Source organism: Malaclemys terrapin, chromosome 20 (assembly GCF_027887155.1).
Source record: "Malaclemys terrapin pileata isolate rMalTer1 chromosome 20, rMalTer1.hap1, whole genome shotgun sequence".
Lineage (NCBI taxonomy): Eukaryota > Metazoa > Chordata > Testudines > Emydidae > Malaclemys > Malaclemys terrapin.
In genome coordinates, this window is record NC_071524.1 from 5,610,334 (window position 1) to 5,637,205 (window position 26,872).

A 26,872-nucleotide genomic window follows, 5' to 3' on the forward strand; every position below is an offset into this window, starting at 1 on the left:
AGTCACTGCACTTTGTTCCAGTTTCTTCCAAGTATCCTGGGGGCTGGAGATGCTCTCTCTTTAGCCAGCTGAAGACAAAATGGAGGGGTTTCCCACAGGCTTAAATAGACTTTCTTTTTGTGGGTGGAGACCCCCTCCCCTCTCCTATGCAAAGTCCAGCTCCAAGATGGAGTTTTGAAATCACCTGGGCAAGTCACATGTCCATGCATGACTGAGTTCCTTACCAGCCAAGCCACATTCCTGGGAAAGCCCAGATGTGGATTGGTGTCTCCAAATTCATTGTTTCCGGATTGGGCACTTACTGAGTCTTTTCTCAGGAAGCTGACCAACTGCTTCACTACAGCCTACTTAGAATCAAACAAGTATGCAGCCAATATTCATAACTTTGAATACAAAAATGATACATGCATACAAATAAGATTAATAGATTCAATGGATCATAACCTTTACAGAGATATGTTACATGGCATATGTAGTATAAAACACATTCTAGTTATGTTATATATATACATTCATATGCGTATTTCCATAAAGGCTTATGGGAGGTACCTTCACAATATCAGCCAAAGCCTGGAGGGGACAGGACTTGGAAACAGGGAAAACATCAGAGACAATAGCTGGAAAATCTGCCACAGGGAATTTAATTAATCTCACAGACAGTCTCACCCTCTATTCCTTCTGGACTAGATCCAGCCTCCCTTTCCCTGGCGCAAATCCTATGGCAGGCATGGCTGAATTATACCCATCTCCCCATCCCGGAATGGGGTATTGATGGAGTCAGACACTGCAGGACTAGGGAGTGACCAACTGCTGCTCAGAGAAGAGTGAAGGAAGTGGAGAGTTGGTGCCATGAGCAGCGGCTCCTGCTCAGCGACTCTCTGCACACACAGTCCAGCTACTCCATGTAGCTGTGCAGGGATGAGCTGACAGTGCCCTGAGCATCTGCAGAGTCCCCTGTGCAGACACCTCTTCCCCTTCCCAGCAGTGAGCTCTCCCCAGGCCTGACCCCGAGCTAGCAGCTCTGCGGGGTGGGGGTGTGTCACATGCTGTGATGTGGGATTGAAGAACCTGCTCTCGCAATGTTATTTTTGTCCTCGCACAGTAACCTCATTCTCTTTCTCTCTCTCCATTTAGTCTGTTCTCATGAGGTTTCCAGGGCAGTTTATTTTCATAGTCGTACATTTAAAGGCCAGAAGGGACCAATGGTTCCATCTAATCAGAGCATCCGCACAGCCCAGGCCAGAGAGTCTCCCCCAGGGATCCCTGCATTGAGCTGCTAACTTCTGGCTGAGCTAGAGCCTGTCTGGTAGAAAGAGACGTCCCCTCTCAGTTTAACGACTCCAAACCGGCTCACATTTCTAAACAATGCAGAGATACAGGCTCACCTGGGATTTAGACAGAAGAAGGGAGACAGGGCATGTGCAGACTGCAAAAAATCCTGCGGCAGCGAGTCTCAGAGCCTGGGTCAGCTGACTCAGGCTCATGGGGCTTAAGCTACAGGGCTAAAAATAGCCGTGCAGATTGTGATGTGTCATTCCATATTCTTTATGAAAATATGCTTATGACATGAATATGACACAACTGAGATCTGCTTTATGCAAGATGGCTCATGTGAGATATCATAGGAAAGGTTATGATTTACTGAATGTAAGTATCCTATTTGTATGCAGGTGTCATTTCTGTATCAGAAATTAGGAACTATGTATCTGTATTTCAACTATGCTACTTTGGGTGATGCCCACTGCCAATACTTCAGGTACAACAATGGAAAAGCCAGACAGTGCGGATGGCCCATGAACAAGGACAATGGACTGTAAAAAAGCTTAGTCGTCCTGTGAAGAACGGCTACAAGGGCCCTACAGAGTCAGGTGGTCTTCTAACCTGATACTTAAACATTACCTGGGATCATAGATGCTGACTTCTGCTTGTGCTGGCGGGTGCTCAACCCCGCTCTGCCCCTGGCCCCGCCCCGACTCCACCCCTGCCCCAGCCCTCCTGCTCCTGCCCCGCCCCCATTCCAACCCCTTCCTCAAAATCCCTTCCCCAACTCCGCCCCCTCCCTGCCCCTATTCCAACTCCTTTCCCAAATCCCCGCCCTGGCCCCACCTCCGCCCCTGAGCGCTCCACATTCCTGCTCCTCCCCCCTCTCTCCCCGAGCTTGCTGTAAAAAAACCACCCTGGTGTCCCTAGCCTCTGTTTGTCAGAGAGTGGAGATAGATGGCAGGAGAGAGATCACTTGATCATTACCTGTTAGGTTCACTCCCTTTGGGGCACCTGGCATTGGCCGCTGTCAGCAGACAGGATACTGGGCTAGATGGACCTTTGGTCTGACCCGGTACGGCCGTTCTTATGTTCTTATGTTCTTAACAGACAGTTATCTTAAACCTTCATAGTGCGCCAATCACAGTCACCTCCTAGCATTATAAGCACTCCCGAGCATACCAACAAATATTAGTGGCTTTCAGCTTCAAATTGCTGCCTCAAGGCATCCCTGATTCTTATGGCCCCGCGCTGCACCCCTCTAATAGCCCTGGTCTCTGGCTGTTCAAATTCAGCCTCCAGGTGCTGAGCCTCAGTGGTCCAGCCCTGAGTGAAGTGCACACCCTTCCCTTCACAAATATTATGGGTGTACAGCACACGGCTATAAGCATAGGAATATTGTCATCAGCCAGATACAGCTTCCCATATAGGCAGCACCAGCGGGCCTTTAAATGGCCAAAAGCACACTCAATAGTCATTCTGCACTTGTTCAGCCTGTTGTTGAACCGCTCCTTGCTGCTGTCAAGATGTCCCATGTATGGCTTCATAAGCCACGGCATTAAGGTGTAGGCAAGGTCTCCCAGGATCACAATGGGCATTTCGACTTTCCCTAGGGTGATCTTCTGGTCCGAGAAGAAAGTCCCTGCTTGCAGCTTCCTGAACAGGCCAGTGTTCTGAAAGATGTGTGCATCATGCACCTTTCTGGACCAGCCTGCATTAATGTATGTGAAATGCCAATAGTGACACACAAGTGCCTGGAGAACCATAGAGAAATACCCCTTCCGATTAATGTACTCAGTGGCTGGGTGGTCTAGTGCCAGAATTGAAATATGCATGCCATCTATCGCCCCTCCACAGTTAGAGAAGCCCATTTGTGCAAAGCCATTCATAATGTCACGCACATTGCTCAGAGTCACAGTCTTTCGGAGCAGGATGCAATTAATGGCCCTGCACCCTTCCGTCAACATGAGTCCAGTGGTCAACTTTCGCACTCTGAACTGGTTAGCGACTGATCAGTAGCAGTCTGAAGTAGCCAGCTTCCACAGTGCAATTGCCACACACTTCTTCAATGGCAGGGCAGCTCTCATTCTCGTGTCCTTGCACTGCAGGGTGGGGGTGATCTTATCACACAGTTCCATGAATGTGGCTTTCCTCATCTGAAAGTTCTGCAGCCACTGCTCATCATCCCAGACGTGCATGACAATGTGATCCCACCACTCAGTGCTTGTTTCCCAAGCCCAAAAGCAGCTTTCCACTGTGGTCAGCACCTTCGTGAATGCCACAAGCAATCTCATGTCATAGCTAGTACACATGACAAGATCAATGTCACACTCCTCTTGCCTTTGTAGTTTAAGGAATAACTCCACTGCCCCTCATGACGTGTTAGTGAGAGCGAGCAGCATACTGGTCAACAGTTCAGGATCCATCCCTGCAGACTGAAGGGGCAGAGCACACAGTACACAAACCATTGAAAGATGGTGCCAAATGCAGACAGAAGCACAGGGATTGCTGGGATGTGAAGCAATGCATCATGGGGCATTGGGACAGGACCCAGGATGCCCTGTGACCCCCTCCACCTTCCCACAACTCTTAGCAGCACAAGAGGAAGAGATGCTCTGTGGGATAGCTGCCCAGCCTGCACCGCTCCGAATACTGCTGCAAGTGCCGCAAGTGTGAACATGCAATTGCGCAGGCAACTGACACAACAACAGTTTCCCTTCAGTGCTCTCTGAGCGGTGCTGTAACTGCCAGCGCTGTAACTCTGCCAGTGTAGACATACCTTTAATAATCTGCCTTGCTCTGTCTGCTACCTCCTTAACTACTTAAAATACACCTGTCATAGTTAATATACTTATTTCTGGTTTATAATACAACTCAGTTTATGTGATTTCTAACTGAGAGGGTGAAAAATTGGGCATACCCTCTTCCACATTGAGGGAAGAGGCGAATATATCTTTGGGTCTGTACTCCAAGAGAGGTGGACATCTGAGTGCTGGAGCAGTCCCTTAAGCTCAGTCTTCCAGGAGCTGATCTGCAGCTGGGTGTGGCCCCGTCTGTGTGTGTTAGAGGAGGTTTTAAGAGCCTGGGTCAGCAAGACAGGTTAAAGGGGGCTCATGCTGGCAGCACAGGTAGACTCAGTGGTATCTCAACACATCAGGTGACTTCCCAAGGGGTCCAACCCGCAACCCATCACACAGACATTTCTGCTGGGGCTGGAGCCTGGGCTCTGAAACCCAGCAAGGGGGGTGAGCTTCAGAGCCCAGGGTCAGTGCACACCCTCTCTGAGAGCAGTGCGCCCTGAAGGGGCACAGCTAGAACAAGCCTCCTGCAGGGGTCTGGCTGGGCTGGATTTGCTGGAGGGAGCCACGGAGAGAGGCAGGGATCACAGATGCTCAAAGCCCAGTTTCAGAGCCATGGAGGCCCCAGGCCTGCCCCCGAGGAGTCCTTTACACCTGACACACTAAAGGGGTCGCTCCCAAGGCCTTTCAATCTCCCTTTGCAAACATGGACCAGGATGTGACAACACAGCAATAAGTTCCAACAGATTGTGGCTTGGTGACCAATAGGTGCCCACCTGTTGGCTGTATTGGGAGGCCCAGGGCTTAAGGCTGAGATACATATGTGGGGGATATTCTTATCTCAGGGTATGTGAGGTTCAAAATATAAATAGAGAAAACACTTGTTTAAAATCCTCTAAACATGTAAGGTGTTTGGAAGCCCTGAGGAGTGTGTCAAGTCCCAGAGGGAGATTTAACTTCCTGAGAAGCACAGTCATGCACAACCTGCTGGACTCTGCTCTGCTTACAGTCTGGCTTCCTAATTTTACATTTTTATTTTAAAAATTAAAAAGTAAATCCTAGCTCTGGTTGGAAAATAGGGATTTTTCCTGTGGAACATTTAAACAACAATGAATTTATTTTTAGCATTCACCAAACATTTCTGCGGGACATTTCAACTTTTCAGTGAGAATCAAAAATCAAAATCTTTGAGCTGAAAAAGAAAATATTTTGATTTATAATAGGGCAAGAGTTCCTTCTTGGAGCTGTAATTCAGGTGCCTCATGCTCCTGGTCTCCTCTTTCAGCCAGGCTCTCTGGCTCTCCCATGATGCACCATTTTCTCCCCTCTTGGTGATGGTAAGTAGTACATGATGGGACTCCTTAGTTCCAGTGCATCATGGGAGATGAAGCCTAGCCAGCCAACCCAGCCTGGAGAGGACAATATCCACATGAAGCAACTGAACTACAAGTCCCATGTGGCACCATGGTGGTATTTTTAATCACAATATTTCTGGGTTTGGCCAAAATATTTCTGTTTTGGGGCATTTGTTTTTTTAACAAAATGTTGAAATTTTCTACCAAAAGTTGCCTCTGTTTGTTACAAAATAGCTCTGTCGAAAACCCAGACATACAGTTTCCACTGAACATCTTCAACAGCTGTATTTAAAAATCCTTCTGCTACAGTATCACCTAGCGACCCTGATCAGGACTCCTCCTGTAAAGCTGAATGGGAGGAGTATGGGTCACTGACATTCTGTCCTTTTATTATTGTTTTTAATATGTATTATTTTATTGAGCATTTAAATCAGTATCACAAAGGGAGGACGTGTGTGCTGCTATCAGGGAGGGATAGATGGTCTCCTCAGAGTTAAGGTTGAAATTAGCATCCTGTTATCAGCCTGAATTACACACACACACTCTGAATTTAGCCGTATGAAGTGGAAATCCGTCAAATTAATAAAAAAAACTTGTACAGATACAGACAGATATCATCTTCCTTTCCAAATGCAAATAGATGGACATCATACCAAAAGGACTGAAGGTAAAAAATCCATTACAATCAACATACCACACAGACTATGCTGAGGGATTGTGCCACAAACTCTCAAAGAAACTGCGGAACCACCTGATCAACATCCTACACAGCAAACAGGGGAAGATTAAGAATGAGCTCTCTAAACTGTAGACTCTCATAAAAAACCAACCTTCCACACAAACTTCCTTGTGGCTGGACTTTACAAAAACTAGACAAGCCATTTACAACACATACTTTGCTTCTCTACAGAGGAAAAAGGACACTAAACTATCTAAACTCCTATATGCTGCAAGGGACCATAACAGTGGTTCCCTTAACCCACCCAACAATATTGTTAATTCATCCAGCTATACTCTTAGCCCAGCAGAAGAGTCTGTCCTATCTTGGGTCCTCTCCTTCTACCCCACGACCTCCATGAAAATGATATAGTTCTATGGTGACCTAGAATCCTACTTTCGACATCTCCGACTCAACGAATATTTCCAACACACCACTTAAGAGCATACAAGCCCACAGAAACCTTCCGACCAACGCTACAAAAAGAAGGATTCCGTGTGGACTCCTCTTGAAGGTCAAAACAACAGACTGGACTTCTACATAGAGTGCTTCCGCCGATGTGCACAGGCTGAAATAGTGGAAAAGCAGCATCACTTGCCCCATAACCTCAGCCGTGCAAATCACAACGCCATCCACAGCCTCAGAAACAACTCTGACATCATAATAAAAAAAAGGAGGTGCTGCCGTCATCATGAATAGGTCAGAATATGAACAAGAGGCTGCTAGGCAGCTCTCTAACACCACATTCTACAGGCCTTTACCCTCTGATCCCACTGAGGGTTACCAAAAAAAAAAAACCTACACAATCTGCTCAAGAAACTCCCTGAAAAAGCACAGGAACAAATCTACACAGACACACCCCTAGAACTCCAACCAGGGGTATTCTATCGGCTACCCAAGAACCATAAACCTGGGAATCCTGGATGCCCCATCATCTCAGGCATTGGCACCCTGACAGCAGGATTGTCTGGCTATGTAGATTTCAGGGTAACAGCCGTGTTAGTCTGTATCCTCAAAAAGAACAGGAGTACTTGTGGCACCTTAGAGACTGACAAATTTATTAGAGCATAAGCTTTCGTGGGCTACAACCCACTTCTTCGGATATGCATCTGAAGAAGTGGGTTGTAGCCCATGAAAGCTTATGCTCTAATAAATTTGTTAGTCTCTAAGGTGCCACAAGTATTCCTGTTCTTTTTGTGGCTATGTAGACTCGCTTCTCAGGCCCTATGCTACCAGCACTTCCAGCTATCTTCGAGACACCACTGACTTCCTGAGGAAACTACAATCCATTGGTGGTTTTCCAGAAAACACCATCCTAGCCACTATGGATGTAGAAGCCCTCTACACCAACATTCCACACAAAGATGGACTACAAGCCGTCAGGAACAGTATCCCCGATAATGTCATGGCAAACCAGGTGGCTGAACTTTGTGACTGTGTCCTCACCCACAACTATTTCACATTTGGGGACAATGTATTCCTTCAAGTCAGTGGCACTGCTATGGGTACCTGCATGGCCCCACAGTATGCCAATATTTTTATGGCTGACTTAGAACAACGCTTCCTCAGCTCTCATCCCCTAACACCCCTACTCTACTTGCGCTACATTGATGGCATCTTCATCATCTGGACCCATGAGAAAGAGGCTCCTGAGGAATTCCAAAAGGATTTCAAAAATTTCCACCCCACCATCAACCTCAGCCTGGACCAGTCCACACAAGAGATCCACTTCCTGGACACTACAGTGAAAATAAGCTATGGTCACATAAACATCACCCTATACCGGAAACCTACTGACTGCTATACTTACCTACATGCCTCCAGCTTTCATCCAGACCACATCACACGATCCATTGTCTACAGCCAAGCTCTAAGATACAACTGCATTTGCTCCAATCCCTCAGACAGAGACAAACACCTACAGGATCTCTATCAAGCATTCTTAAAACTACAATATCCACCTGGTGAAGTGAAGAAACAGACTGACAGAGCCAGAAGGGTACCCAGAAGTCACCTACTACAGGACAGGCCCAACAAAGAAAGTAACAGAACGCTACTAGCCGTCACCTTCAGCCCCCAACTAAAACCTCTCCAGCACATCATCAAGGATCTACAACCTATTCTGAAGGATGACCCCCCATACTCACAGACCTTGGAGACTGGCCAGTCCTCGCTTACAGACAGCATCCCAACCTGAAGCAAATACACACCAACAACTACACACCACACAACAAAAATACTAACCCAGGAACCCATCCTTGCAACAAATCCCATTGCCAACTCTGTCCACATATCTATTCAAGGAACACCATCATAGGACCTAACCACATCAGCCACACCATCAGAGGCTCATTCACCTACACATCTACCAATGTGATATATGCCATCATGTGCCAGCAATGCCCCTCTGCCATGTACATTTGCCAAACCGGACAGTCTCTACGCAAAAGAATAAATGGACACAAATCAGACGTCAAGAATCATAACATTCAAAAACCAGTCGGAAAACACTTCAACCTCCCTGGACACTCAATAACAGACTTAAAAATGGCAATTCTTCAACAAAAAACTTCAAAAACACACTCCAATGAGAAACTGCAGAACGGGAATTAATTTGCAAAATGTACACCATCAAATTAGGCCTGAATAAAGACTGGGAGTGGATGGGTCACAACGAAAACTAAAAACTAATTTCCCCATGCCAGTAGAGTTTTAATCATAAATTGTAAACCTAGGTCTTTTCATGTGTTTATGGTTGCTTTACATGATAATATTTCACCTGTCTTGTTTATGTAACACTTTAAAAATCAGCAAAAGGGTTATATAAATAAAATTTATTATGAAACAAAAGGCAAAAAACTATTATGTACATAGTTTAGTCCTATTCAGTGTCTACTCGGCGCTTCTTGGCTTGTCTCTTGTATTCATTAAATGGAGCATCTCTTGTCACTGTCCAGCAAGTCTGTAAGCATTGATGGGCTCCATTTGCCCTGATAGCGTTTCTCCATTGTTGCAATGTCTTGGTGAAATCGCTCGCGTGCTCATCGCTCACTGCTCCGCAGTTCGGTGGAAAAAAATCTAGATGAGAGTGCAAAAAATGTATCTTTAGTGACATGTTGCAACCAAGGCTTTTGTATGCCTTGAGGAGATTTTCCACCAACAGTCTGTAGTTGTCTGCCTTGTTGTTTCCGAGAAAATTTATTGCCACTAACTGGAAGGCTTTCCATGCCGTCTTTTCCTTGCCACGCAGTGCATGGTCAAATGCATCATCTGGAAGAAGTTCACGAATCTGAGGACCAACAAAGACACCTTCCTTTATCTTAGCTTCACTTAACCTTGGAAATTTTCCACGGAGGTACTTGAAAGCTGCTTGTGTTTTGTCAATGGCCTTGACAAAGTTCTTCATCAGACCCAGCTTGATGTGTAAGGGTGGTAACAAAATCTTCCTTGATTCAACAAGTGGTGGATGCTGAACACTTTTCCTCCCAGGCTCCAATGACTGTCGGAGTGGCCAATCTTTCTCGATGTAGTGGGAATCTCTTGCACGACTATCCCATTCGCAGAGAAAACAGCAGTACTTTGTGTATCCAGTCTGCAGACCAAGCAAGAGAGCAACAACCTTCAAATTGCCACAAAGCTGCCACTGATGTTGGTCATAGTTTATGCACCTCAAAAGTTGTTTCATGTTGTCATAGGTTTCCTTCATATGGACTGCATGACCAACTGGAATTGATGGCAAAACATTGCCATTATGCAGTAAAAGAGCTTTAAGACTCGTCTTCGATGAATCAATGAACAGTCTCCAGTCATCTGGCTCGTGAACGATGTTGAGGGCTGCCATCACACCATCGATGTTGTTGCAGGCTACAAGATCACCTTCCATGAAGAAGAATGGGACAAGATCCTTTTGACGGTCACGGAACATGGAAACCCTAACATCACCTGCCAGGAGATTCCACTGCTGTAGTCTGCAGCCCAACAGCTCTGCCTTACTCTTGGGTAGTTCCAAATCCCTGACAAGGTCATTCAGTTCACCTTGTGTTATGAGGTGTGGTTCAGAGGAGGAGGATGGGAGAAAATGTGGGTCCTGTGTCATTGATGGTTCAGGACCAGAAGTTTCATCCTCTTCCTCGTCTGACTCAAGTGAGAATGATTCTGGTGCATCAGGAACCAGCAGTCCTTCTCCGTGGGGTACTGGGCGTATAGCTGATGGAATGTTTGGATAATGCACAGTCCACTTTTTCTTCTTTGACACACCTTTCCCAACTGGAGGCACCATGCAGAAGTAACAATTGCTGGTATGATCTGTTGGCTTTCTCCAAATCATTGGCACTGCAAAAGGCATAGATTTCCTTTTCCTGTTCAACCACTGGCGAAGATTTGTTGCACAAGTGTTGCAACATATATGTGGGGCCCACCTCTTGTCCTGATCTCCAATTTTGCAGCCAAAATAAAGGTGATAGGCTTTCTTAACCATAGTGGTTATACTGTGCTTTTGTGATGCAAAAGTCACTTCACCACAGACATAGCAGAAGTTATCTACACTGTTCACACAAGTACGAGGCATCTCTGCTCACTTTGGCTAAACAGAAATGTGTCCCTTTGCAAAATCAAACACTGACAAATAAGAGAGCACGACACTGTATGATTTCTAGAGCTGATATAGGGCAATTTGTTCAGCAGAGTGATGTAAGCTTCGTTATGATTGCATCATCCATGACTTCTAGGAATAACATGATGCAATTCATATCATGTATGACGCAATACGAGCTTCAGATTGCATCATTCATTGTTTTGCCTAAAAAGCAAGTACTGTCCAAACCCAGTCATAGATTTATTCATAGATCCAGTCAACGATGTATTTTAGTCATTTCTGATTTAAATTGAGATCCCTTCCCTTTATAACTCACTTATCCTCCGTCATTCCCAAGTCAAGGGTCGTATATACTGACCCAATAGCATATCTTGAAAACTAGAGCCAATCAACAATTTTAAGCATCATTTTCATTCTCAGTGACCCAGAATTAGTAAAGTTTGACTACATTTATTTCAGAAGCATTTTGGCTGTAGAGCAGTGTAATAGCCCATTTTAATTGAATTGTCTTGTTAGAACTGACCCCCCCACTTGGTAAGGCAACTCCCATCTTTTCATGTGCTGTGTATTTTCCACTCCATGCATCTGATGAAATGGGTTTTAGCCCACAAAAGCTTATGCCCAAATAAATTTGTTAGTCTCTAATGGCAGGCCTTCACTACGGGGGGTGGGGGGTTGATTCAAGATACGCAAATTCAGCTACGCGAATAGCGTAGCTGAATTCGACATATCGGAGCCAACTTACCCCGCTGTAAGGACGGCGGCAAAATCGACCTCCGCAGCTCCCCGTCGACGGCGCTTACTCCTATCTCCCCTGGTGGAGTAAGCACGTCGATTAGGGGATCGATTGTCGCGTCCCGACAAGACGCAATAATTCGATCCCCGAGAGATCGATTTCTACCCGCCGATTCAGGCGGGTAGTGTAGACCTAGCCTAAGGTGCCACAAGTACTCCTGTTTTTGCTGATAAAGACTAACACGGCTACCACTCTGATAATGAATGAGCTCTCCCCTGACATCTAGTGGTGAACTGTGGAAAAAGACTTCAGAAGTTGATTTTGTTTTCATGGAAACACCCACCCTGCCTAGGTGCTCATCCTGATTGTGATCGGCCACCTCAGTTTCTTCTCTGGAGCTCTCATGCATGGGACTGTGCTGTGCTATGTGGCAAAACCTCAGGATGCTATCTCCCTGCAGTACACCATCTCCAACATCATCTTGGTGACCTCAGCCAATCTGACCATCTCCTGTGCCATAGCTGTGATTGTGCTGTCCAGATAACTTTCCCAAACAGCCCTGAAGTGAGCAGTCTTCTCCCTCAGCATAAGCAACACCCTGCTCTTGCTCTTCTGCTCCATGGAGCTGGCAGTCTCCATTATCCTCACTTTCGCCAACAAAGGGCACGCCCTGCTGGCCACGTGCACCTTCGCCAATGTAGAGCTGATCCAGATCCCGGACAAGTCCCCAAAAGCGTAACCCTTCTGCCAGGTGGAGCCAGCAACAAGGGCCAGGTTCAGTGTCTAGGGGTTCCTTTTCAACAATACAACACAAAACCGGCTCGAGCCCCCACCCAGTGGCTTGGGACAAAAACACATCACCCCCTGCGCACCTCTAAGAGGCATAGACTTGAGCTTTGGCATATCAGAGGATGAAGATAGCCATGAGACTCATCATCAGTATGTATCCCAACTAAGAGAAAAGCTGTGGGATGCTTATCGCTTAGCTACATCTGCAGCTCTGAAAAACTCAGACCGTAACAAGCATCTGTATGATGCTAGGGTGCGTTCACAGGTGCTCCTGCTGAGGAATAGAGTTCTGCTGTGAAATTTGGGTATCACTGGCAAACACAAGATAGCTGACAGATGGAAAACAATACCTTACCTGGTGATGGAAAAACTGGGAGATCTGCAGGTCTAAAAGATAAAACCCAAAGTGGGGCCAGGGCAAATAAAGACAATACATAAAAACCTTTTACCTCCTGTGGGGGAGTTGGTAGGCACCGTTTACAAAGTGGACCACAACATGGCAACTGGGCAGAACAAATTTACTAGACCAAACCACCATCCAACGTGGACAGTGGGCTCCTGTAGCTAACCTACCCCCTACTCAGCACATCTGAGAGTGAGTCTGAGGAGGAAGGCACTACCATGGTATATACTAGAATGGAGATGAGATTTTGGTCTCAATCAGCTGAACCGAGGAAGATCACCACTTCTTCAACCCTAAACCCCATGGCAGAAGTATTTAGGCCCATTGCTGATACACCTGTGCCACCAATGAGACCACCCTGTGATGATATATCTAGGTTATTGGACAGTAGAGACATACAGGTAGAAGGTGTCCCAGATGCCTTGGACCTTCCACTATTAGAATCAGAGATGCAGGGGCCTATGCCTGTAGCCAAGGGATCCTCAAAGGAACTCTCACCATCCCTTGCCCAAGAAGATGTCCCCCCTGCCCCTGCAATGCCCACTCTCAATAGGAGGGACATGGTTATAAGGGCAGTAAGACAGTTAACTTATGATGTATCTGGGGTGGCTAGTGAAGAACCAACACACTTAGTTCACAGGCTTGTGGAAGCCATAGTGGGTTTCTTGAGGCCTGTTGCGGGGTGACGACTCACTGGTGCGGCGGCTCCTGCTGGTTGTCTCAAGAATTAGCTTTCCAGCCCAGAGTACCTTCTACAGGCTGGTATCTCACCTGCCGCTGGCCCCCCATTGGCTCTGTTGACCAGGTGCCCACTCTCTTCCTTTTACTTACGCATAGCACTAAGACTTTTTAACCCTTTACAGGCAAAGCAAGTAGAGAACAGCTACTAAGAGGGATTTTATAGCTAACTGGCTGGCTGGGTGTCCATTACATTTATCACACCATCACTGGAGATTTTTAAGAGCAGACTAAATGGGGAGAGAGAGAGAGAGAGAGAATGAGGCAGGTTACCACACGAGGACAAAAATAAGAATGTGTGAGTGGGTTCTTCAATCCCACATCACAGCATGTGATACATCCCCGCCCCATTGGGCTGCTTGCTCAGGATCAGGCCTGGGGAGAGCTCACTGCTGGGCCAGGTAAGAGGCATCTGCACAGATGATTCTGCAGACTCTGCAGATGCTCGCATCCCTGTCAGTTAAAGCCTGCAGTTCCCTCCCTGCACAGCTGCACGGAGCAGCCAGATGGTGTGTGCAGAGACTCACCTAGCAGGGCCATGATTACGGCACAGACTCCTCTCCCTTCCCTTTTCTGAGCAGCGGCTGGTCCCTCTCTAGACGCGCAGTGTCTGGCTCCATCAATAACCCCTGCAGGCTGGGGAGACAAGTCTAATTCTGTCCTGGGGTTTGGGCCAAGGGAAGGGAGGCAGGATCTAGCAAAGTAGGAATAGGGGTGGGACTCTCTGTGAGATCAATTAAATCTCCTGCAGCAGATTTCCCAGCTTGTGTCTCTGATGTTTTCCCTCATTCCCAGTCCATTCCCATCCAGGCTCCTCACCTCTTTGGCTGAAATAACCCAGGGTCATTGGCCTTCCAGGCAGGTACCAGGTTGGTCATTGTCACCCAGGCTTTTGGGAGGGCTGGGGGAAGGTAGGATGATCTAGTGGCCAGGGCAGTGGATTGGGGATCAAGAGCCCAGGGTTCAATGTCTGACTCAGCTATGGATTCCTGTGAGTCCTGGGCTCAGTCACTTAGTCTCTTTCTGTGCCTCAATTTCCCCATCTGTGAAATGAGGATGAGCTGCCCTACCTCTCAGGTGTGTGTGAGGATAAAACCCATTAGTGACTGTGAGGGGCTCACATACACCAGTGACAGGGGATGGAGAAGGAGAGAGAGCATTGATTAGAAGGTCTGTTTAGCTCAGGGGTTCTCTATACACAGGGAAATCTACCAGTATAATTAAACCGCTCTAGCTTTGCTGGTGTAACTCCCATGGGGACACTCTTATGGTGGAATGTCTTAGTGATCAACGGCTCCATGTCTAGTTGGCAGGCAGTTTCAAGCGGAGTGCCCCAAGGGTCGGTCCTGGGGCCACTTTTGTTTAATATCTTTATTAATGATCTGGAGGATGGTGTGGACTGCACTCTCAGCAAGTTTGCAGATGACACTAAACTGGGAGGCGTGGTAGATACGCTGGAGGGTAGGGATCAGATACAGAGGGACTTAGACAAATTAGAGGATTGGGCCAAAAAAAACCTGATGAGGTTCAACAAGGACAAGTGCAGAGTCCTACACTTAGGACGGAAGAATCCTATGCACTGCTACAGACTAGGGACCGAATGGCTAGGTAGCAGTTCTGTAGAAAAGGACCTAGGGGTCACAGTGGACGAGAAGCTGGATATGAGTCAACAGTGTGCTCTTGTTGCCAAGAAGGCTAACGGCATTTTGGGCTGTATAAGTAGGGGCATTGCCAGCAGATCGAGGAATGTGATCGTTCCCCTTTATTCGACATTGGTGAGGCCTCATCTGGAGTACCGTGTCCAGTTTTGGGCCCCACACTACAAGAAGGATGTGGAAAAATTGGAAAGAGTCCAGCGGGGGGGCAACAAAAATGATTAGGGGTCTGGAGCACATGACTTATGAGGAGAGGCTGAGGGAACTGGGATTGTTTAGTCTCCAGAAGAGAAGGATGAGGAGGGATTTGATAGCTGCTTTCAACTACCTGAAAGGGGGTTCCAAAGAGGATGGAGCTCGGCTGTTCTCAGTGGTGGCAGATGACAGAACAAGGAGCAATGGTCTCAAGTTGCAGTGGGGGAGGTCTAGGTCGGATATTAGGAAACACTATTTCACTGGGAGGGTGGTGAAGCACTGGAATGCGTTACCTAGGGAACTGATGGAATCTCCTTCCTTGGAAAAAGAGCAGGAGTACTTGTGGCACCTTAGAGACTAACAAATTTATTAGAGCATAAGCTTTCGTGGACTACAGCCCACTTCTTCGGATTGGAGGTTTTTAAGGCCCGGCTTGACAAAGCCCTGGCTGGGATGATTTAGTTGGGAATTGGTCCTGCTTTGAGCAGGGGGTTGGACTAGATGACCTCCTGATGTCCCTTCCAACCCTGATATTCTATGATTCTATGAATCAGAGCCTTTGTCAGGTTTATTCATAGATTCTAAGACCAGAAGGGACCACTGTGATCATCTAGTCTGACCTCCTGTCATAGGCACCAACTTCCCCTCTAGCTGAAGGGGTGCTTGACCCCCACCCCTCCCCAGGCCCTGCCCCCTCTCCACCCCTTCCCCCAAGCTGTTGCCCTGCCCTGCCTCTTCCCTGCCTCTTTCTGAGCACATCATGTCCCTGGTTCTCCCCCTTCCTCCCGTAGCATTCTCCACCCCACAAAACAGCTGTTCACGGCGGGCAGGGGTGCTAGGAGGGACGGGGAGGAGTTAATCAGTGGGACCCTGGGCAGGCAAGAGGTGCTGGTGGGAGGGAGGGAAAGCGGGGAGCTTGGCTGTCAGTGGGTGCTGAGCACCTGCTAATTTTTCTCCGTGGGTGCTCCAGCCCCAGAGCACCCACGGAGTCGGTGCCTATGCTTCCTGTATAACACAGGCCAGAGAACTGCCCCCAAAATAATTCCTGTTTGAACTAGAGCTTCTCTTTGAGAAAAACATCCACCCTTGATTTAAAAACTGCCAGTGATGGGGAATCCACTACAGCCCATGGTAAGTTTTTTCCACGGTTAATTATCCTCACTGTTAAAAATGTACGCTTTTAGTTTATATTGCTTCCAAAACAAGATATGATAAACCAGAAAAAGGGTCTCTTAAACCAGACCCAGGTGTGCACAAGGACTTATATTGGTATAAATATAGTGCTATACATTCACCCTGTAGCTGATGTCAGATAACTTCTCTGGAAGTACTATAGCTGCAGGGATTGTGTGTTTCATGGGCAGGGGCTGGGTCGAGTCCATCTGCTTTGGGAACATGTCAGGGTCCCCACAGCTTTCACACAGCTGCCTCTATTATCTCAGCAGGAAATGATCGATGTTCACCCCGCAGGGAATGTTGGGGCAGCTGACAACTGGACTGGCTGCTCAGCGTCTGCACAGTGCAAAAGAATCCCCATCACAACTGGCACTGATCGTCCTTCCCTGTGTGGAGCCGTCTCTCTGCTCCTTTGTGTGAGTGAGGCAGCTGCAGGTCTGTGCAGCAGGGGGAACTCACTCTGCAGATGCTCTTGCTTCATGTATTAGCTGCGTTTGCAGGTCTGACTGAGGGTTGGGGTGAGTTCCCCTTCTTCACATCCCGCTATGCACTGTTCATGATCCCACCATCAACCTCCCCTTCACGCTTCCCCCCACCAGTAGTGGAGACTTTCCCTGTTCCTTTTCTTGCTCATTGGCTGAGGCCTTGGCTACACTTGCGAGTTACAGCACTGTAAAGCCGCCCCCAGCGCTGTAACTCACTCCCCGTCCACACTGGCAAGCATTTGCAGCGCTGCATCTCCGTGGTTGCAGCGCTGCATGTGCTCCAGCTTCCTGAGAGGAATAGCGAGTATTGCGCTGCGGCTACAGCGCTGCGGCACCAGTATGGCCGCCCAATGCGCTGTGAATGGCCTCCAGAATTATTCGGCAGTATCCCACAATGCCTGTTCTAGCCACTCTGGTCATCAGTTCAAACTCTACTGCCCTGGCCTCAGGTAACCAACCATGTGACCCACCCTTTACATTCCCCGGGAATTTTAAAAATCCCCTTCCTGTTTGCTCAGCCAGGCGTGATGTGGAGTGCTACCAGCGAATCTTTCCAGGTGACCATGCCTCCACGCACCAAGCGAGCCCCAGCATGGAGCAATGGCGAGTTGCTGGACCTCATCAGTGTTTGGGGGGAGGAAGCTGTACAGTCCCAGCTGCGCTCCAGCCGTGGAAATTACAATACCTTCGGGAAGGTATCAAAGGACATGATGGAAAGGGGCCATAACCGGGACGTCCTGCAGTGCGGGATTAAAGTGAAGGAGCTGCGGAGTGCCTACCGCAAAGCCCGCGACGCAAATGGCCGCTCGGGTGCTCCCCCCGCGACCTGCCGATTCTACAAAGAGCTGGATCCGATACTTGGGGTTAACCCCACCTCCACTCCGAGCACCACCATCGACACTTTAGAGCCGGTGGGGGGCGGGAGGAAGAAGAGGAGGAGGAGGAAAACGGGAGTGATGGTGGTGGGCCGGATGGAGACACCCCGGAATCCCTGGAGCCATGCAGCCAGGAGCTCTTCTCAAGCCAGGAGGAAGATAGCCAGTCACAGTGGCTGGTACTTGGTGGAGGACAAACAGAAGACCAGGTTCCCCGTAAGCGGGGTTTTTTTTCAGGAAGGAATTTTTTCGGTGCGGGCTCTTTGGGAGAGGAGGGTTAGGCATGCATGCCTAGATGTGGAATAGTGCATTGATGTGGTTTATCACATCGCGATAATTGGCCTCGGTAATCTCCTCGAATGTATCATCCAGAACGTGTGCAATGCGCTTGCGCCGGTTTATCGGGAGAGCCACCGTGGTCCTTGTCCCAGCCAGGCTAACGTGTCCGCGCCACTGTGCCACGAGGGGCAGGGGGGCCATTGCTGCACACAGGCAAGCTGCATATGGGCCAGAGCGGAAGCCGCATTGCAGTAGAAGACCCTCCCTTGCTTCCCAGGTCCCCTCAGTAGCAAGATATCGTCCAGGACGAACTCCTGTGGAAAATGTTGGGATAGTGTTCAGTGTAGGTGCCCCCTGAAAGCTGCTGGCTCTCCCCAAGGCACAGAAACCCAGAGGACAGTGCAGCCCTGAAACAATCAGTCCCCCTTACTCACCATTGTGAGGCTCCTGTGGGATATGTGTGCTCTGTTTCGGATGGGAAAATTATGCTATTGTGTAGACCCTGTGTGTTTTCTACTCCTTAAGTGCAGGAGAAATCATTACTCTGTCTGGTATAAACAATGCTGCCTCTGTTAAATGTTGCATTTTGCCTATACAGTTGCATCAACCTTGAGACCTCAGCCATCCCTCTTATCGCCTGCTCAGAGACTGCAAAGACTCAGGAAGAGACCGTGAAAAAGCAAAGAAGACATGCTGCAAGAAGTGATGCAGCAATCTATTAAAGAGAATGAGAAAGCACAGGACTGGAGGGAGAGAGAAAGCAGGATCCGCCAGGAAAACGCAGCGCACCGGCAGCAAAGCACTGATAGGCTCATAAGCATCCTGGAGCGCCAAGCAGACGCTATCCAGGAGCTCGTGGCCATGCAGAAAGAGGAGCAGTACCGCAAACGCCACCTCCCCCTACAGCCCTTGTCCCAAAACTCTTTCCGTTGTGCCCCACTGTCACCTCCAACCCACTTTCCCCAACTTCTGTATTCTTCACGCCACCTGCTGCCTCCAACACCAGTATCTTCACCACCCAGCCCTGAAAACCACGACCCTTACCCTCTGCACCCAACCCCCATCACCATGCAGTATAGCTGTCCTGAAGCGCAGCACTCACTGCACAGCACACCAGACAGGACATACGCGAATCTGTGATTGTACCATTCCCCACTCCACCCCCTTGTTTCTTTTCAATAATTTTTTTTTCTTTTCAATAAATGGATTTTTTGGCTTTGAAAACATTCTTTATTATTGCATAAAGTAAAAGACTCCTTAGCCCAGGAACTAAACAGGCACTGCAAGTCTGCTTGTCTGCTTAGCAAACACTGATTCCTAAAGATTGGAACTACTGCACTTCACTCCCGTGCAGGGAGATATCACCAGATATCACTGCTGGTTTTCAGCCTCAAATTGCTCCCTCAAGGCATCCCTAATCCTTGCAGCCCCGCGCTGGGCCCCTGTAATAGCCCTGCTCTCTGGCTGTGCAAATTCAGCCTCCAGGTGTTGAACCTCGGAGGTCCATGCCTGAGTGAAGCTTTCACCCTTCCCTTCACAAATATTATGGAGGGCACAGCATGTGGATATAACCGCGGGGATGCTGTTTTCGGCCAAGTCCAGCTTCCCATACAGAGATCGCCAGCGGCCCTTTAAATGGCCAAAGGCACACTCCACAGTCATTCGGCACCGGCTCAGCCTGTAGTTGAACTGTTCCTTGCTGCTGTCAAGGCTCCCTGTGTAGGGTTTCATGAGCCACAGCATTAACGGGTAAATGAGATCTCCAAGGATCACAATGGGCATTTCAACTTCCCCTACCGTGATCTTCCGCTCTGGGAAAAAAGTCCCAGCCTGCATCTTCCTGAACAGCCAACTGTTCCGAAAGATGCGTGCGTCAAGCACCTTTCCGGGCCAGCCTGTTTTAATGTCAATGAAACGCCCACGGTGATCCACAAGCGCCTGGAGAACCATAGAGAAATACCCATTCCGATTAACGTACTCGGATCCTAGGTGGGGTGGTGCCAGAATAGGAATGTGCGTCCCACCTATCGCCCCTCCACAGTCAGGGAACCTCATTTGTGCAAAGCCATCCACTATGTCCTGCACATTACCCAGAGTCACGGTTCTTCTGAGTAGGATGCGATTAATGGCCTTGCAAACTTGCATCAACACGATTCCAACGGTCGACTTTCCCACTCCAAACTGGTTTGCGACCGACCGGTAGCTGTCTGGAGTTGCCAGCTTCCAGATTGCAATAGCCACCCGCTTCTCCACTGGCAGGGCAGCTCTCAATCTCGTGTCCTTGCGCCGCAGGGTGGGGGCGAGCTCCTCACACAGTCCCATGAAAGTGGCTTTTCTCATCCGAAAGTTTTGCAGCCACTGCTCGTCATCCCAGACTTCCATGACTATGTGATCCCACCACTCGGTGCTTGTTTCCCGAGCCCAAAAGTGGCGTTCCACGGTGCTGAGCATGTCCGTGAATGCCACAAGCAATTTCGTGTCGTGCGCGTTACGCGGCTCGATAGCATTGTCGGACTCCTCACTCTCACTGTCACTTTGGATCTTAAGGAATAGTTCGACAGCCAAACGTGATGTGCTGGCGAGACTCGTCAGCATACGCCTCAGGAGTTCGGACTCCATTTCCCGCAGACAGATCGCGCTGCGGAAGAAACCGTTGAAAGATGGCACCAAAGGTGGACGGAAACAAAGGGATTTCTGGGATGCGAAGCAATGCATCACGGAGCATTGGGACAGGACCCAGAATCCCCCACACCCTCGCCCCCTTCCCACAACCCACGGCGCCAGAATGGGAAGAGGTGCTCTGTGGGATAGCTGCCCATAATGCATCGCTCCCAACAGCGCTGCAATTGCCGCAAATGTGGCCATGACAGTGTGCTGGGCAGCTGTCAGTGTGGACAGACTGCAGCGCTTTCCCTACTCAGCTGCACGAAGTCAGGTTTAACTCACAGCACTGTACATCTGCAAGTGTAGCCAAGGCCTCAGGTCTAAACAGAGACTGGGAATGGTTGGGTTATTACACTAATTGAATTTTTTTTCCCCCATGTTATGTTCTCCTCACACCTTCTATGGGTCATCTCGATTATCACTTCAAAGTTTTTTCTTCTGCTGCTACTGATAGCTCATCTCAATTGATTGGCCTCTTACAATTGGTATGCGTACTTCCACCTTTTCATGTTCTCTGTATGTATAAATATCTTCTGTGTGTTTCACTCTATGCATCCGATGAAGTGGGCTGTAGCCCACGAAAGCTTATGCTGAAATAAATTTGTTAGTCTCTAAGGTGCCACAAGTACTCCTGTTCTTTTTGCGGATACAGACTAACACGGCTGCTACTTTGAAACCTGTTTTATTTTAATTATCCTGCAGCAGACAAATGCCAAAACATGACCTGTTTAATAATGAGGGGGGAAATTGGGTAACTGATGTTCTGTGTGATCTGCATGTTATGTTTGTTTATGTGATAAAAGCTAGAGCTGACTTACATCGTCGGGGTCAGCTATGTAAATATAAGACTGCAATGGCTGAGGAAGCCAAGATACAAGTTGTGGGGAAAAGCAAGAGCTAATGCGGCGTGTGCGGGGGCTGCAGGGACCCAAACCGCCCCGGTCGCGGCTGAGCGTCCGAAGCCCCCGCCAGGCAGAGGCTGCAGGGTGAGCGGGGGAGCAGGTGGCGCAGAGGCTGCAGGACGAGGAGGAGCAGGGCAAGCAGGCAGGCAGGGGGTGACCCTGCAGTGGTGCTGAGCTGCCTCCACAAGCCTGCTGCTCCTCAGACCCCCGCCGCCACGCTGGGGGGGGTGCGCTGCCGCCCCTTTCTCTCCCGGCAGAGCCCACCTCGCCGGGGCTCGGCTTAGCGAGCCAGGCAGCTGTAGGCGGGCAGGAGCCTCCTCCTCCTCCTCGCTGGGGAGCCAGGCAACCAGCCGCCACCGCCTGCAGCCCCGGAGCGAGTCAGACTGGGGATGGCGGGGCGGTGTGGAGCCGAGAGCCAGCCTGCGACCGCATGCAAAACCCGGCTCCGGACTCCGAATCCAGAGCCCAGTGCTGGCTGCGCAGAAAGGCGCCGCTTTTGGAAAATGTCCTCAGAGGGAGCAGCTGCGCCCCCTGCTCCCCCCCTAGCTACGCTACTGCCCTCCTAAAAACCAATACAAAAACTGAGAATGGACGAGAGTTGGTGAATCAGACTGGTTAAGACAATTTGACTAAAATCAAATATTGTTTAAGGTATTCAATTATAATGAAAGAAGTTAGTTTTCCCACACATTTTTTTAATAACTAACACAGTTCGTGCTTCTCTGTTGGGAAGTTAACAATAGCACTAACCTGCTGCAAAATCATTCAGAGCTACAGGAAAACACCTTGCTTTCTGCTCCTGTAGCTGAGCTTCTCACACCCCATGCAGGTCACATGCATTTTTTTTAAAGCAACTTCCCTGACTACTTGCTTTAAATGGCTTTTATGAGGCCAGCTACAAGGAGCCTATGGAGCATGCCCAAAACCACTGTCCCCAATTTCAAAACCTGTGGGTGTGCGATGCTAATTGTGCATCTGCCTAGCAATAATGCCCCAGACACAACTTATTCCTCCCCCTTCGCTCTAGATCTTTTACAGAGATATCTCCCTATTAGGTACATGGGTTACACTCACAGTCTAACATCTGAATCCCAAGGCTCCACTGGAGACAGAAGAATACCCAGTTAGGGTACAGGATATCGAAGCAGGAAGAGAGACCTCATTCCTTGGCTCCTCATCCAGCACCTGGCCACTGAGCCCTGACTGCATTTTGCCGTTATTATTTATGTAACAGGAAACTCCAGAGACCCCAACCAAGGTCAGGGCCCCTTTGTGCTGGGTGCTGCGCCGACACTAAGGACTGGTCTGAAGGGGAAAATTGACCAGTTATCCCAGAATGACTGCAGTTTAATTACACTAGTGTAGTTCTGCTGGTCCATTTCCCTGTGCAGATGAACCCTTAGTGAGAGCCAGCCCCTGTCCAGAAGAGCTCACAATCTAAGGGGGGGATTTTCAGAAGCACCTGAGGGACTTAGGAGCATCAGGCAGTGAGCACAGTCACACATTTGTGCTCCTAAATCCCTTAGAGGCTTTGAAAATTCTCCCTTTAGACAAGGGAGAATTATTATCCCCTTTTCACAGATGGGGAGCTAAGGCCCAAAGAGATGAAGTGACAGGCCCAAGGAAGGATTGTTTTCAAAATCCAGAAATGGAAGGCAAATGTCTCTTTGAAAGGAAACAAAGCAAAACTCTCTGTGTTTCTAACTGACATTTTGTCTCATTTTTGTTCTGAAAAAGGAAACTCAAGTCATGAATATTTTTCATCAAAACATTGAAATTTCCCATAACAAGTTTTGAATGAAATAGTTTTGTTCACAGTTATTTTGTGGCAATAAATCTGGATTTCCCCCCACTTCTAAGGGTGAGCTCCTCAAGGCAGGAAACATCCCTTTGGGAACTGCCCTGCTTCAGGGAAGCATCACGATTCGGGACAGCACCCAGGTACAAACTTAACATTAAACAGCTATTTTTGTTCCATCAGTGGGAATTTAGCAGGTGCTTAAAGTGTTGTCCTGGACTTGAGCTCATGCTTGAGAGGTTTCCTAAATCAGGGTCAGAGATCCGTGCAGCGTGTAGAGACATGTGCAGAACTTGTCTATAAATACTCAGTGGAGCAGTTTTCTACAGAAAATGCTGTTTCTTAACATTTCAAATGGGTGCTTCAATGTTGCTTGAATTTCTGTTCCATGAAAAATCTGAAATTTTGACTTTTTCTCCTGATTCAGGATGAAAGTAAAATGAGAAAGGTCCGAATTTCGCATGGGACAGAAATGCCACATTCCCTCAAGTTCTGGAGGCACAGATATCATTAGATCGCTCTGGCAGGAGTCACTAGGTGAGGCTGTTAAACAAAGTCTGACTCCATCTTTTCCTTGCCGTGAGATGGGTACACACAGCCTTTGCACACATACTGTGTAGGGGTTGGTTTGCTGATGCAGATGCTTTGCAGGCAGCTGGGGCAAACAGCCAGGTTCGAGCTCTGCTAAAGTCAGTCCCTGGGGCTTGGTTGCTCCCTGGGAACCGGGCACTGGTGCTGGACTGAATGAGGGGTTTTGCCCACATACTGTTTGTGACACCTCTGTTCCAGGACTGGAGCACAGAGCGTAAATCTAATTACATGGAGAGACAGAACTTGTGATCCCAGGTGTGATGATGCATCTGGTGCCTTCTGCCAGAACGACAACAAATACAGTAAGTGCAGAGGAAGGAAATAATTCACTGTCTGCCGGTTTAGCAAAGGGGGTGAGTGAACTCCTGATGAAACTCTTTCTCATCTGAAAGGCTTGGGATTCCCCCTTTGAAAGAGCCATTTTCCTGCCCTGCAAAGATGTTGCCCAGCTTAGCAATGCTGGTTAAAGCCTGGGAGAGCTGCAGGGAGAATGCACCGCATTGGATGAGCCTGTCACCCTGTTGTGCATTGTGTGTTTCCTCTACATGCATCATCACAGTGATCACACTCAGACTGGGGGTTGCCCAGCCAAGAACACACTTTTCTCCAGAGTCCTTGAAATAAAGAAACGATTCAGAAGCATTTACCTTGTGGGGAGGAACCCCCGACACCGCCGCTGCTGGAGTCATCACCTAGGCAATAAATACACAAGAGATCAGAGCAGACCATGGGCCCACTCCAGGCCCATATGCTGCCCTAGCACAACTACACCATGGGCAATAACTGGCTGGTGGCCATGCTGCTGAAAGGGGCCTGGGGTTAGAGTGGGTCACACACTGAATCTGAGTCAGCAGTGCGAGGTAGTTGTGAAAAGGGCTAACGTTGTATGTAAGACACGGGAGGTCATTGTCCTGCTCTGCTCTGGTGAGGCCTCGGCTGGAGTACAGGGTCCAGTTCTGGGTGTGACACTTTAGGAAAGTTGTGGACAAATTGGAGAGTCCAGAGGAGAGCAACAAAAATGGTCAAAGCTTTCAAGAACCTGACCTAGTTGGAAAGGATAAAAGCACTGAGCATGTTTAGTCTTGAGAAAAGAAGCCTGAGGGCGAACCTGATAACAGTCTCCAGATATGTTCAGGGGCCAGGGCTGTTATAAAGAGGACAGTGATCAATTGTCCTCAGTGGCCACTGAAGGTAGGAGAAGAAGTAATGGGCTTAATCTGCAGCAAGGGAGGTTTAGGTTTGATATAGGAAAAACTTTCTAACGATAAGGGTAGCTAAGCTCTGGAACAGTTTCCAAGGCAGATTGTGGAATCCCCATTTCCGGAGGTTATTAAGAACAGGTTGGACAAACCCTCTGTCAGGGATGGTCTAGGTTTACTTGATCCTGCCTGAGTACTGGTGTATGGGGAGATTTTGGCAAACCAATAAAGTGCCTGAAACCACTACTGCTTATTGCTAAAAGCAGTTAAGTCAGCAGGCCGTAAATTGGCCATGCAGCAGCCTCAGTTTAACCAAGGCAGGAGGGGTGGGGCATCTGGGTGCCACAGCAAGGGCAGCTTGACCCCACATCCTTCCTGTTAAGAATTGTGTTGAAGTTGCTGATACATGCATTTTAGGGGCCTCAAGGCGTGCAAACTCTGAAAAAAAACCACCTGGTTAATCAATAATCAAAAGGAAACCTCTTGCTTGACTGTTGAAACTGCTTACTTAACAAGTTTTCTTTAAGGGACATGTCATTGTATTACTAATGTATAAATAAGGGGGGAAAGTTTGAGGTAGTGGGTCTCTTCCTCTGGATGCATCTTGTGTTTCCCACCGGCAGATGGAAGATTTGGCCACTGGAAGGCTGCCGCTGTGCCACTCAAGAGCCACACTCAGCTTCGGTAATTATCGAGGGTTGGGGGGTGTTTTACTAACCTGTTGCGAACATGTGTAAATGCTTGCGATAAGTAAAGTTTAGCTTTAAGTGAAAGCAGTCTTGTGTTGTCCTGTTTGTGCCAGCCATCTATCGGTCGGACGGCCGTGTCTCCCCTGATTTATTTCCTAATAGCACCTCGCACAGAGTAAAAGTTACTGAGAACTTTGGGTTGAAAGAACTCCAGGTAACACTGGGGGCTGGACTTGATGACATCTTGAGGTCCCTTCCAGCGAGACAATTCTATGATGTTCCCATCTCCCCTCTGCCAGGGCTGAGCAGTCTGAGCTGAGATGCGTGAAACGTGGGGTGGGGGAGGCAGGGGCAGTTCCCTGTGACAAACTTTGAACAAAGAAATTTTATTAGAAATTTTTGCTTTCGGATTTTGAAAATTGATGACTTTCAGCATTTGGATTTTCAGGGGGGTTTCATTTAATTGTTGTTCTTGCTGTGCCATTCACACGCGCACACACACACACACACACACACTGCCTGTCGTATGATGCTTAGTTTCTGGGCAGGGCTGAGCTGGGACACAGACACACACACACACATCCCTTACCAGTGAGGCTGGGGTGCTGGGCAGGGCTGAACTGGGATTTGGTCACCTGGTTGTCGCTGTCCTTGATCTCGTACCCATAGGAGTAATTCCTGGAGCTGCCCCTGGACACTGCATGGTGATAGTTGTAGATTACTTTGTTCTCCAAGCCCTTCCGGGACGAAACCTCCTCCCAGTCCTGAGAGAAGATGACGCGGGTGGCACGGAGCTGGGAGAACACGGAGCACTGGAGCAACACGGAGTCCCCCTCTCGGGCAGACATCTGGCTCAGGTAGAGGGAAGGGCCATGGAGAGCACCTGGGAAGGGAAATGGGTCAGAGTTGTCAGTGGGGCAGGAGGTAAACAGTGAGTGGGTCTGTGCCACGTCTCAAATGGAGGCTCTGATTC